Below are 13558 nucleotides of genomic sequence, written 5' to 3'. Positions count from 1 at the left end.
TAACTATCTTGATTACTGTCACTATATATAGTAAGTCTTAAAATCAGATGGTAAAATTCCTCCAGTTTAATTTGCCTTTTTTCAAATTTTTTTTAGCTATTCCAGTTCCTTTCCATGTAAAATTTATAAAATTTTACAAAAATCCTGCCAAAAATCCTGGGATTTTGGTCGGAACACCATTAAATCTATAGATCAATTTGAAGAAAATTTGCATTTTTACTTTGTTGAGTCTTTCAGTCTGTGAACACAGTATATCCTCACATCTAGGTGGTCTTTGATTTCTTTCATCAGCATTGTGTAGGCATAATAGAGAAGTCAAGGATGACTCCTCTAAGATTTTTGGCCCAAGCAATTGGAACTATGGAGTCACTGTTTACTGAATTGGAGGAGACAGTGAAGTAGCAGGTTTGGGCAGTCAAGAGTTTGTTTTTGGACATGTTAACTTGAAACCTTGTACATGTTTTGTTGGACTTATACCTATGTACATATTTTTGGAGCATTTATAAATGACAGTGTTTTTAACTTTGTTTCTAGTTGTCCATTGCTAGTTTATAACAGATTGATTTCTGTCAGTTGACCTTGTTTCCTTAGACCTTGGTAAACTACACAATTTTAGAAGTTTTTTTTTTGTAGATTCCATGGGTTTTCTGATGTGTATGTGAATAGAGGCAGTTTTATTTCTTCTTTCCAAGCTGTGTGCCTTTTATTTGCTTTTCTTGTCTTACTGCTCTGACTAGTACTTCCAGTACTGTGTTTAATAGGAGTAGTGAGATCAGACAACCTTGTCTTGTGCCTGATCTTAGAGGTAATGCATTCAGTCTTTCACCATTAAGTGTATGTTAGCCGTAGGTTTTTTGTGGATGCTGTTTATCAGATTGAGAAAGTTTCTATTTCAAGAATTTTTATCACGACTGGCTATTGAATTTTATAAAGTGCTCTTTCTCCATCAATTAGTAGGATCATATGTTTCTTCGTTAAACTGTTAAACTGATGGTAACTTTTCTTTCTAAAGATTCACTGAGGCCTGCTGTGTGGAATAAACTATGGGAGTGGGGCAAAGTTATAAGCAGGGAAGCCATATTGGAAATTATTACAGTAGTCCAAATGAAAGATGATAGTGGCTTGGACCAGGGTAGTAACAGGAAAGGGTGAGAAGAGGTCAGATTTTGGATATGTTTCAAGCCTTGTGTGGGCAGGAATTGGTGATGAATTGGATCTGAGGCATCAAAGAGAAATCAAGGATGACTCCTAAGATTTTTGGCCCAAGCAATTGGAACTATGGAGTCGCTGTTTACTGAATTGGAGGAGACAGTGAAGTAGCAGGTTTGGGCTGGGCAGTCAAGAGTTTGTTTTTGGACATATTAACTTGAAAGGCCTATTAGACTTGTAAATATCAAGTAAGTGATTCGGTATACAAAATAGAATTCCAGCAAGAGATCCAGGCTAGAAATAGAAATTTGAGAGTTATCAGTTGAGTTGATGTATGAGAAATTTATAGTCATATTTATTAAAAACTGTACCTGTAACCTTTTTCTTTTCACTGTCATCTAAGGTTTATTAGCAAAATGCCATATTTTCCTATCACATGAAGAATTTTTACCAAGTTTCAGTTTGGATTGGTTCTATTTATCAGCCTACTGTTGTGTGTCTGACGTTATTATGTGATTGGGATATTTATTTCCTGTAATAATGTATTTAACCATGCTTATTTGATAGGAAGATGACTGTAATAGTCATAGTGTAGACACATGTGTCTTACTTATTTTCAGAGGTTTGTCCTGAACCTTTATAAAAGGAAAAACTTCTGTGTGTATTGTGAAAAAGATTTGACACTATTATTTAAATGCCTTATAGGCTTTCTGTGGCAATATTTCTCTTATAGGTAAAAACAGGACAGCCAGAGAGACAGATCAAAAACAAAAATTGAAAACAGGGATGCAAAATAGCTAGCAAGGAAGAGACTTCGATTACTGACTTAGACCCAAGAATAAATCGGTAAAGGGGAGAGGGTGAGCCTCAAATTACGGAACTGGTAAAAAGACAGATCTTCTGGGTTCCATTCAGATGTTTACTTCATATAAAGGTATTTCAGAAAATACTTCTTAAATGTCACAGTCTTTTCTGTTGTAACTAATTAACTTAATATTTTCTTATCGATAACATGTATTTCTAGCACTTTGTTTTAGTTCCTCTATTGTAGAATTTACCATATTGTGTTATAATATTCTGTTTACTTTTCAGTTTCTCCCACTAAATACAAGTTTTTACAGCCTTAGTACAGTGCCTTGGCACTTAAGCTTTCTGTAAGTATTTGTGAATGAATAAGTGAATACACATACACACTACTAAAGTTCAGAGCTAACCTTGCTTGCTTTTGAAAGTAAATGAGTTTTTGAGGTTCCAGAGTATGGGTTATGGTCATATGTCTCTTCCAAGTACCACATTTTGAGTTGATGCTTTCAAATGAACGTTATACTCCTACAGAATGCACATAGCAACAATACTAACTAAGTTAGTGAGGCACAAATTTGCCTATTATTATCTGTTCTTCTTTTCCTTGTGGTAATGGATTTATGCAAAAATCATCTCAATTTTGGCCCAGACTTCTTGTATTGAATGGGGCACAGATTGCGAACAGTAGGCTGAGCTTAGAATTTAACCCAAAGTAGCATGTCTCATAGGAAATTCCCTGCATACATTTTTAAAAATCTGTCTTTTCCTAGTCCTTCTCCCCATTTCCAGGTAGATGGTAGATTTATAGGCCAACTTTCTCTTCAGTAATAATTATACTTTCAAAAGCATTAGGATATTTATTTTTGCAGTGATATATTTTATTTCCAGATCCATAGTGTGTTTGTACATGTATGTGTATATATATGTGTGTATGTATGTATCTATATATACATATATATGTCATGTTAGTTCATAACAAATTAATAAATTTTATAGGAGGAAGCTTTCTCTGATATTGTTGATGCAATAATAAGTGCTTAATAAATGTTACCTGTTTATAGAAAATTTTTATAAATTACCCAAAAAATTATTTTCCAAAAAATATTAAAACAATATTCTACAATCATTATTGTTATGCTTATTTTCATTTGGCTTTCTTGACCCCACTCCTTCCTGAATTTTATCTAACTCTTCTGACTCTTTTGTTGTAAGTTCTCGGTCTTCAAGTCTCTTTTCCTGGTTAGCACGTTTTCCATAATTCCCTAGGTTGGTGTCACCACCTTCTGCTGAAACTCAATACTGTATAATTCTACAAAGCCTGTTAACTTCTCTTGGGGAGGAATGTGAGTAATTCAGTTATGTTTTAAGAGCTAGAAAGTTTGTTACCACTATGAAATAGAGCTTAGCAAGGTCTAAGAATAGAATAAGCCATCAGATATAAGAGACTGTTGTGTTACTGTGATTGTCCAGGTATCAGACACCTGAACAAGGACATTGCGGATATAGAGAAGGGTATGAATGCAAGAAATATTTGTGGGAGTAATCAGTGGAACTTCGCTATTGATTGTATATAGGGAGGAAAACAATTGAAGACCCTGAAATTGCCAGCTTCAGAATCATGCTGTTATTAATAATTGACATAGAGGTACATTATTGGGTGGAAGGCAGTGAGCTAAGTTTTGGACGGGATAACTGTGGGTGCCTAGTATGGCACTGTCAGTCTATTAGTTTTACTTGCTCCAGTCCTTCCACACCTGGCTCTTGCTAGTCTTTGCCCTCACTCACCGTGCATTCTAATACTATTGGTCTAAGAACTTCCCTTTAGGAAAAGTAAGTTCTTTTTGGTTATAATCAACAAGAGAAATTGTAATGTATGGAAAGCAGTTCCTTGTTTCCTACCCACATTCCCATTATCCTCATCTTTTGACCCTTCCCTCCAATGAAAAAATTACTTAGAATGATATTTACCACCATCACTACTACCACCTCACCCCACATCCACGCAACCTCTGGGATATTGGTACATAAGTTTTTATATTTTTTGAAATAAATGAGTCAGCTTGGTAGAGATCTTTGAAGAAAAACAAAACTTTATGAAGTGTTTGTGAATAAAACATTAATCAATGAGTAGAGTAACACCTCATTCATCTGGTTTCATTAGGTAATAAATACACTACATAAGATAATTGAAACTTAACCCAAAATATTTTTATAGATTTTATGTACAGAGATTTTTATATTACTTAAATATACACTACATAGTTTTACTTATATATGTGTGTGTGTATACATTTAATAGCTCTAAATATGGTTCTTTATAATGTTTTATATGATTTACTACCTTCTGAAATAGGGAACATTTCCCTTGCTCCACACTTAACCTGTTCTGAAAGATAGGAATAGCTTTTTGTTTCAGAGCTTCAGAATAAGAGTCAGGAGCCCTAGGTTCTAGTCCAAGGTCTAACAGTAAATTCCTATGTGAGATACTTTGTTTTTTTACCATTGAATCTGTGGAATCTGGAATAGTGCCTGGCATGTAGTAGGTGCTTAGCAGATATTTTTGAAACAAATCATTGTTTTATGTCTAGCACTCCTTTTCTGATTTATTACTTGGACTTCATTACTACTTAGTAAATAAGCTTCTGAGTTTTTAATATAATAGGGGTATCTAGATTTTTATTGAAGTGAAGTATTAAACTTAATTTATGTTGTCTTTTAGCTGCTTAGTGGAATTTTTGGCCTTCTTGATGTATTTTCTTGTATACTTAAATTTGTCAAGCAAATGATCTAATACTCAATTTATTGAGAATAGTTTCCTTACTGAGTACATTCTGTGTGCCTTTATTATATGTAAGCAGTGTCTTATTTACAAGGATATATCCTTATTACAAGGATATATCCCATGTCCCCAGGGATCTTATAACCTAGAAAAAGAGACACAGAAGTGAAACTGTAAGAGAAAAATGTTGGATCGTGAAGCGTTGACCCACAGGTACAGTGGGAGTTCTAGGAATAGAGTGATCCATGTCGGCTGAAACAGTAGCAAAAGAATTCAAGAAGGAGATGAAACTTGAATTGGTTTTGGAGAGTAGTTAAGATTTTGATAAGCATCAAGATGGAGAAATGACATTCTAAGCCAGGGCAGTAGCATAATCAGGAAAGAAAGCTTGGTTAAACATGTTCAGACAAGCCTGACAGGATTCCTATGGGTGTGAGGACTAGTGGGAAATGAAAGTAGATGGACTTAGTATGAGTTTTATTCTAGGCTCCATGAAACTAAAAGGGTCTGAGGATAGAATTTAACGGAATCCCTCTGTTAAGGTGAGAAAGAAAAAAAAAACCCGCGTCTTTATGTTTTCACTAACAGGAACCTGTAACTGAAACTTAGCATTTCCTTCTACTGACAGTCCCTATTTAAAATGGTTCAACTTAAAATTTTTCAACTTTCTGTTGGTTGAAATGAGACACGCATTCAACAGAAATAATACTTCAAATTTTGAATTTAGATCTTTTCCTTGGCTAGCAATATGCAGTACCGGACTCTTTTGTATGCTGGGCAGCGGCAGCAACCCACAGCCCCCAGTCAGCCACAAAATCATGAGGGTGAACAACCAATATGCTTACAAAACCATTCTGCTCCCAAACAACCATTCAGTTTTTCACAATTCAGTACACTATTCAATAAATTACATGAGATATTCAATACTTTATTATAAAATAGGCTTTGTGTTAGATGATTTTGCCCTTTTGTAAGTGTTCTGAGCACATTCAAGGTAGGCTAAGCTAACCTGTGATGTTCTGTAGGTTAAGTGCATTCGATGCATTTTTGACTTACAGTGTTTTCAGTTTACAGTGGGTTGGGACACAGCCCCATCATAACTCAAGGAAGATCTGTATTAACAGGATTTTAAGCAGTAAAGCCCAGTAGTATTAGCAGTGCGTAGGTACTAATAGTAAAGCACCAGATATTTTCATATTACTTTATAATTGTTGATATTTCTGAATATAGTTCATATAGATTACTACTTCAAAATTATGGTTATTAGACTTCTGCTAGATTTTATTTTGTTGAGTGCTAATAAAGCAGCATATATATTAACATATCACAAATACAGGTTTTTAAAAGAAACTTGGTAATTTTCAGTATAATTACTTTGTAATCATTTATGCATTTAAAACATTCATATTTTTAAAAAATAATTATATTTTTAGTAAAATTGACTTTCTTTGTAATCCTGTATACCGTGTTTAATGCATTTAAAAATATTCTGAGGATATCTATAGCCTTCTTCAGACTGCCAAAGGGATCAATGACACCAGATCTAGTGAAACCAAATGGGAAAGGCCTTGAAAACCATACCGAAGAGTTTTAGTTGAAATGATAAGTAGAGAAGGAGTCTAATAAGTTTTTCATTTGTTTGTTTTAATTACAGAATAAATACAAGTTAACTTGAAAATTTTTTTAATTTCATTAAGTTTAAAAAAGAGAGGAAGTTCTTTATTTTACAGCTACTGATAAAGTTTACAAGGTAACAAAAACTTGTCTATAATCCCACATTCATTACCCTTATACTCTTCATGTGTCTGTTCCAGTTTATTAAGTTGTTATGCCAAGGAGTGAAATATTTATTAAAGTGGTTATATAGGAGCATTTTTAATCTGCTGTACTATACTTGATAGGTCAAGTAGGAAGACTGGTGGCAGGGAGGTAAGCTATGGGTCTGGTAATTTAGATGTGGGATGATTGGGTAGCGGTAGAGGTGGAGTAGAATTGGCGATACCAAGAGGTATTAAGAAAGAACTTAAAGGGCTTGGTGGTAAACATGGGAGCTGAAATGCATGGAGTGGAATAAGGGAAAGTAACAAAGTTAAGAATAGAGTACCTAAATCAGGATTCCTGGAATAATACTGTATAGGTTCACAATACTTTATCTGTAACCCGAGGCCAATTGTGTTTTGGAATTCAAAATTTTTTTGGATTTTAGAAAGGAAACGTAGTATTTATATTGTATATTACTGTAACACCCCCAGCAAGGTCTGAGGCATCGCCCAGTAATTAAACACTAATATTTCTGCAGTGAAACATGGAAATAGTCACAGTCAGTAGGCTAATTAAAGCCTATAAGTAGCCTCGAGACAGCTTAAAGCAGGTTTTTTGCCACTACATGATGAGGTTTTGTTGTTTGTTTTTTTTTAAGGTTTTAAGTAATCTCCACACCCAACCTGGGGCTCAAACTTACAACCCCAAGATCAAGAGTCACATGTTCCTCTGACGCCAGGCACCCTGTCCAGATGAGTTTTGACATGAAGTTTCATGAAAAAAATCTTTTAAGAACTTTTTAGATTTCAGAACTATGGAAGTGATTGTAGACTGTATTGACTAATACATCCAGTGAGGAGAGTCTTAGGAGTTGTGTTTTGAGGAATGTTGATAATGAAATGGTTAAGATTGGAAAGAAAGAGGGGTATAGAAAGGCGGGAGAAGAATTTAGACTACTTTAGTTTTCAGGCTAAAAAGAGAATTACTATTTCTGATAAAAATGGGAAGTTAAAGAAGGAAACTATTTTGGTGAGGAGCTTAAGTTTAAACTTCCCTTTTATTTTTCAAGTATTCACAGCTTACAAGTGGAATATAAAATTTCCTTTTAAAATGATCTCTTAATTTTCACAGGCTATGGCTCTGGTGTTGAGACATGAAAGTACTTCAAGGCTGAGAGTGGTTGAAGAGGTGTTCCTAGATATTTAAGGGTTGTGGCCCTGCTCACCAAAACAAAACCTGGAAAATAGACCAAAAGAAGTAGAGTGAGGTACTTGTACCCCAACAGGATTCTTGTCCATGTGGTTGAATCATTGGTATGGCCATGTTTATAATGATGTGACTATATACAGTAGTAGTAACTGTTGCAGCAGCGGTGGTAGCGGACGTGTTTTGTTTGAATGCTTTCCACATGCCTGGCTCTGTTCTAAATGCTCTACAGCAAGCAGCCTAGTGGTATCTTTCTTCTTGTAGATTGGGTCATGACTGCAACTAGGAGGGAAGCATTAGCATAGGCAGAGGTATGATTTTGATTCCCAGTTCACTTTAAAAGTCTAGAATATAGATAATTCATGAATATGTAGAATTGAGTAGGTTGTGTAACTATGGCCATTCTGTGATTTTTTTTTTAAATCTACTTTGATAAATGGACTCATGTTATTATTGTTATGAAAGTAAAATCTCTTAGAAATAGGGACAGAAGTCTTTAACAAAAATGAAATAAGGTTCAATAATTACTCTTCAAATTAGTTTTTATTACTTTATATCTATTGTATATAAATGTATACATTTACTTTATGGTTCATAGTTTTAAAAGGCAAATTTTGTCTTCAACCTTTATTCAGATTCTGCTACTGACTTAGATAATTCGAACTTCATGTTTTTATTAAATAAGGATGTTGGACTAGATAACACATAAGGCTCCTTTCATCGTCAATCTCTACGATTCTGAATGTTTAGGTTTCATCAAGTAGAAGAGAAAGATTAAACTAGAACTTAAAGGAGATTCTCCTTCAATTCTGCTGTCAGTGCAATTCTGAATGTTTAGGTTTCATCAAGTAGAAGAGAAAGATTGAACTTGAAGGAGATTCTCCTTCAATTCTGCTTTCAGTGTGATTCTGAATGCTTAGGTTTCATCAAGTAGAAGAGAAAGATTGAACTAGAACTTAAAGGAGATTCTCCTTCGATTCTGCTGTCAGTGCAGCTGAGATGCCTGAGGAAGACAAGCGAGAATGAGTGTCCCACTGCACCTGCATCCTTTGACAAACGTTAAGAAGCCTAGAAATAACAATCCTAGGAAACTAGAAGAATGTGTACACTGTTGACCAGAAAAAAATTTCAAGAAAAGAATGATCAGTAATCATTCAAGTTAGTAATCAGTCAATCAAGTTAATACAACATAGAGGAGGGAACTCTGGACCAGAAATTAGAAAGCCACAAATACATTTCTGGCCTTCAATCTGACACAGATTGAAGTTTTTGATAATTAGTATATTACTTAATTTTCTGAACCTTGCAGAGTAAGAGTAATAACTACCTAGCCTTCTCAGTGGTTTTTCATGAAGATCAAATGATACGATGAATTAGAAAGTACCCAATAAAACTTAAAATATTCTATGGAGTTACTGCAAAATGGTGGATGAGGATCCTGAAAGGGTTATTATATTTGATGATCTGAATAAAACGATTATCAAGGGAGGAAACTTGGAGGCAGATTTAAAACAAAATTGAAGCCATAGTATAACTACTCGACAGAGAAGTTTGGCAAGGCATGAATGGTAAGAGACAGATGGCCTAGCATAGCATATTCATTCCTTGCATTGCTATTGCAGTTTTTTGTATGCGTTTCTCAGTTGATGAGGAGGAGGCAGAGGCAGGAACTACAGTTCATTCTCTTTCCTCAGTGCCTTGAATAAAGTAGCTATTTTCATAAATAGCTTTGTGAATAAACACTTGCTGGACAAGACTTAACTGGTAAGGAAATACTTTGTGGTATGAGTATATACATGGATGTACGTTTAAGATGGTTAAGACTTAAACACGTTCATAGGTTGAAGGGAGAGACTGAAAAGAAAGGTGTGGGTTTCCTCAAGATGTGAACGAAGGAGGGATAGCATCTGGAGCCGTAGATGAAAATGATGGTCTTACTAGTAACACACTATTCCCTGCAAAAAGCACCAGACCTAGGAGGTTTTACCATTGAATTCTTAAAACTTCAAGCCCTAGATAACTATTTCAGAGTGTAGAGAAAAGTAAGATTCCCAGTTCTTTTTACAAAGCTAGCAAAACATGATAAAATAGCGTAAAAGATTACACACCAATCTCACAAAAGTTGGTTCAAAAAATGTTTTATAAAACTATCAAATAGAAACTACCATTACATTAACAGAATAATACTGTAATGAAGTAGAATTCAATGTATAAATGTAGAACTGTATTGATAAATTCATATGTTAGTAGGTGAGGAACCGGGTTATGAATATCTTGAGGGATAACAAAAAGTGGGAGATCAACATTTATTCCTAATAATCCTTCGTGAAACAGGAATCAATGAATAGACGTAAGATTTTGCATGTCTCAGACCAGAAGTCTACACATTTTGTTATTAGAAATGATGAAATACTAAATTCCTTTTTAAAAGTCATGAGTCAAAAAGGTCTGGCCAGCATTAACTATTCTATGACATTGTCTTTGGAATACTGTCCAATGTAATTAGACCAAAAAACAAAGTAAATATTGAAAGGGAGGAGGCAAATTTATTTATAGATAACATTGTATATCTGGAAAAGACAGAATCTATTTACACTACTGTTTAATCTACTTACATTACTGTGAGTAATGGGATTTCATTATGACAGCTAGTTATAAAAACAGTAATTGTTTGAAGTATTTTTCTTGATGGTCTTAATACTGAAAGTCCATCTATATGGATTAATGAATGGGAATCCTCATTCTTAAATACTTTTTTTTTTTTTTTTGCCTTCTAGGGAATACACAGACTGAATTTAATCTTATCATCTCTAAGTAAATTGTAGTGTGTTTTGAATGAGACACTTTCCATGTTAACTATTTTTTTTAAGATTTTATTTATTTGAGAGAGAGAGAAGCAGACTTCCTGCTAAGCAGGGAGCCCAATGTGGGGCTCGATCCCAGGACCCAGAGATCATGACCTGAGCCAAAGGCAGATGCTTAACTGACTGAGGCACCCAGGCGCCCCACCATGTTAACTTTTAAAAACTGTTTTGAAATAAAGTTGTATTTAAGAAAATCTTTTTTTTAAATCCTTGTTACTTTGATACTTGCTGTATTACTTGGTAATGCTAGGGAAGGTGTAATCTGATCTTTGAGCCATATTTGGTAAATAATAATTTTGTATGGAACCCACAGTTCTATCAGTAAGAGGAAAATTATTGCCCAAATGTAAGGCTTTTCTTTGCCCTTAAAGCATTTCCTGACTTAAAGACCAAGTTATATCATGCATGGAAATCGTTTTTTTTTTAAAGTATAGCATATTCCAGATCTATAACTTTCTAACAAGAGTGTGTGGACAAAGATATTTTCTGCTTTACTTGTAGGGAGAAGAATTACATTTCTCCTTCTTTACCACTGATTCTGTTTATATCCTAAAAGTAAATTGTTTTATTTTTATTCATCATCAGCTCTTGACTTGATCTCCCTCACACATTTCCTTTATAGCTGTTCTGAAATCAATGTTGATAAATCAGTTATATCTCTTTGGATGTGATGCTGTTATATAAACCTAAAGCTTTTTACATAGCTGTTGCTTTAGCATATATAAAAATGAAAACTTAAGTATACCCATATGTTTAGAATAAAAAAATGTGTTTCATTCTGTAGCAATGCAGAAAAATGTATTGAATATCCACCATGTGCCAGGTTGTTAGGTACTTCTATACTTTAGCTAATTCTCTTGACAGTCCAGTAAGGTAGGGTGTGGTATCCCACTTAATAGAAAAGAAATTTGTTCAGAGTTTAGTCCAAGGCCATCCTGAAACCAGATTTGAACCTGGATCTGTCTCTTCCAGAAGTTCTTACCGACAACACGCCACCACAAAGGATGGGAAATGTACATTTTTCTTAAAAACTACTTCGATTTTGTTTCACTTTGTTGTGTTGCTAGTCATAAGAAATGCAGGGAGTTAAGTTCTTTGAATCCTCCTCTTCACCGTTTTTTTTTTTTTTTTGTCCTGTTACAGTTCTCACAGTCTGCCATCATTTGACAGTAGCAGAGGCATTCAGTTTATTTTGACTGTTATGACATTTGTTTCTTAGAGAAATTCCTATGGGTGCCAATTCACCAAGCATAAGGACATCGTTTCCAGGCCCTCGTACAACAGTCTGCTATTTCTAATATCCTACCATTTCTGTAATCTTTGTAGTTACAGTGTTCTTTTTTTTTTTAATAAGGACCTAACGAATTTATACCAAAAAAAAAAAAAATTGAATCTATTTTGGTAATGGAAAAAAGAATTTCCAGTGTGGTTATGAACCACATCTTATGAGCTGTTCTTTGCCTCCCACTTTAAGAATTACCAAGTATTTTTAAAAATTGGAACCTGAAATTCAGTTCATTGCTTGGATGCATTTCTTAAGAAACCTCTGAGAATTGATTGTAGGAAATTAGGGGAGCAATTAGAAGATGATTGGAAATAAGATAGTGAGAGAAGAGCAAAATGACCTGAAAATGAGGACTTTACAATTTTAATTTTACCAGTGAAAGTGGATTTGTTGTTTTTCTCTTCCTGTTATACTCTATGGTCCCATATTGGACAGTCTGTTGCAAAAAGCCATTATAGATTTCATATAGGCCACTGTTTGAGTATCTGGAACCGGGAGTCTATAGAGTAGAATTGGGTAAAGTAAGACGATGACTTAACTAACGTAAATAGCATCTTCTGGTATCTTGGAACTTAAGAGATCCTTTTTCCACCTCAGCATATTTTATGTGAGACACACTGGGGACTACCTCACTGCTATTAGATCTCATAATGTTATCTGGTCACGTTTCTTATTCTGCCTACCTCTAGTTTACTCTAGTTTCTCTTCTGCTTTCAAGGCTCCAGACCCAGTTCCTGGACCTGCCCTGGAAAAGAAGTATCCAGTAGAGATGAGCTCACTGCAGTTACTTAATTAAAAATTTGTAAGCTACAAAAATGGCAATGGGCCAACCAAGAACAGCTACAATTTGAATTTTTCTATTTCCAGGTATGCTAAAGTCCATGGCACCAGTCAAGCTTAGCCTGCATAACTGCCTTACTATGACATCTATAATAACCAAAACTTTACTTTCAACATCTGTGGTCCTCTTGCTTTCAAGTTTAGTAACATTCCTAACATCTAGGTAACATGCAGCTACTCTTGACTTTAACATACCTTTTGCCTGACTATTTCTAATTTAACTTGTTTGTTAGTAGTAGCAAAGTAATGAAAAAATGATTTAAGAAAAATAAATTTGAAGTGCTTTTGAGTTAGGCCCTGTAAATGTACAAAAAATACTCTGGTCTTCATTGAAAAGTAAACATTAATGACAACAAAACTGTCTTCCTTTAAGAGGTTCACATATAGTATAAGTAGTACAGGGAATTAAATAAATGATCCTACTTCTCTCCACTATTCTACACTACAAACACCTTCCCATAGAGTTAATATATTCTTCAGTAATTGGAAATCATAGGATTTCTGAACAGAACCAGATAATTTTTATATAGTACTTTTTACCTGAAGAATTTTAAATGTAAGTATATAGCTAACATTTGCTATATTTTTACTTAATTGTTCAAAATTAGATAAGAAAGTCATAGTAGTTGGAATTGTCCTGGAATATAACAACACAACCAAAAACTGAGGTTTCCTGTTGCCTTAGATTTTAACGAAGTAAAAACTACTTATGGATGGTTAGAGGTCAGAGGGCAGTTAGCTTTTAAAGGCTTTTATTGCTTTTACCCATTTGTATAGATTTAGAAACAGGATTAATCCATAAAAGGTGACTTTATTTACTAAATGGGTGAATAGCCATATATACCTCTTGTTTTTATTTATTCTAAAGAT

The 13558-nt window shown here is 34.3% G+C and overlaps 1 protein-coding gene across 6 annotated transcripts in view; it reads left to right on the top strand.

The window, feature by feature from the left end:
- The window catches only part of TAB2 (TGF-beta activated kinase 1 (MAP3K7) binding protein 2), a 90701-nt gene that overhangs the window by 13358 nt on the left and 63785 nt on the right, over positions 1–13558 (top strand). For 3 of the 6 annotated variants that reach the window (XM_027603745.2, XM_027603749.2, XM_027603747.2), the window contains exon 2: positions 12567–12715. The exons of 2 other annotated variants lie outside the window; for them this stretch is intronic. The gene's annotated coding sequence lies outside the window, so the exon portion shown is untranslated. Of the gene's footprint in view, positions 1–7624; positions 7761–12566; positions 12716–13558 lie in introns of all 6 variants that reach the window. One more of the 6 variants, XM_027603748.2, reaches the window with a different exon arrangement.

This window comes from Zalophus californianus, chromosome 7, assembly GCF_009762305.2.
Source record: "Zalophus californianus isolate mZalCal1 chromosome 7, mZalCal1.pri.v2, whole genome shotgun sequence".
NCBI lineage: Eukaryota > Metazoa > Chordata > Mammalia > Carnivora > Otariidae > Zalophus > Zalophus californianus.
The sequence above is the reverse complement of the archived record's forward strand: the minus strand, read 5'-3'. Positions and strand labels throughout refer to the sequence as shown.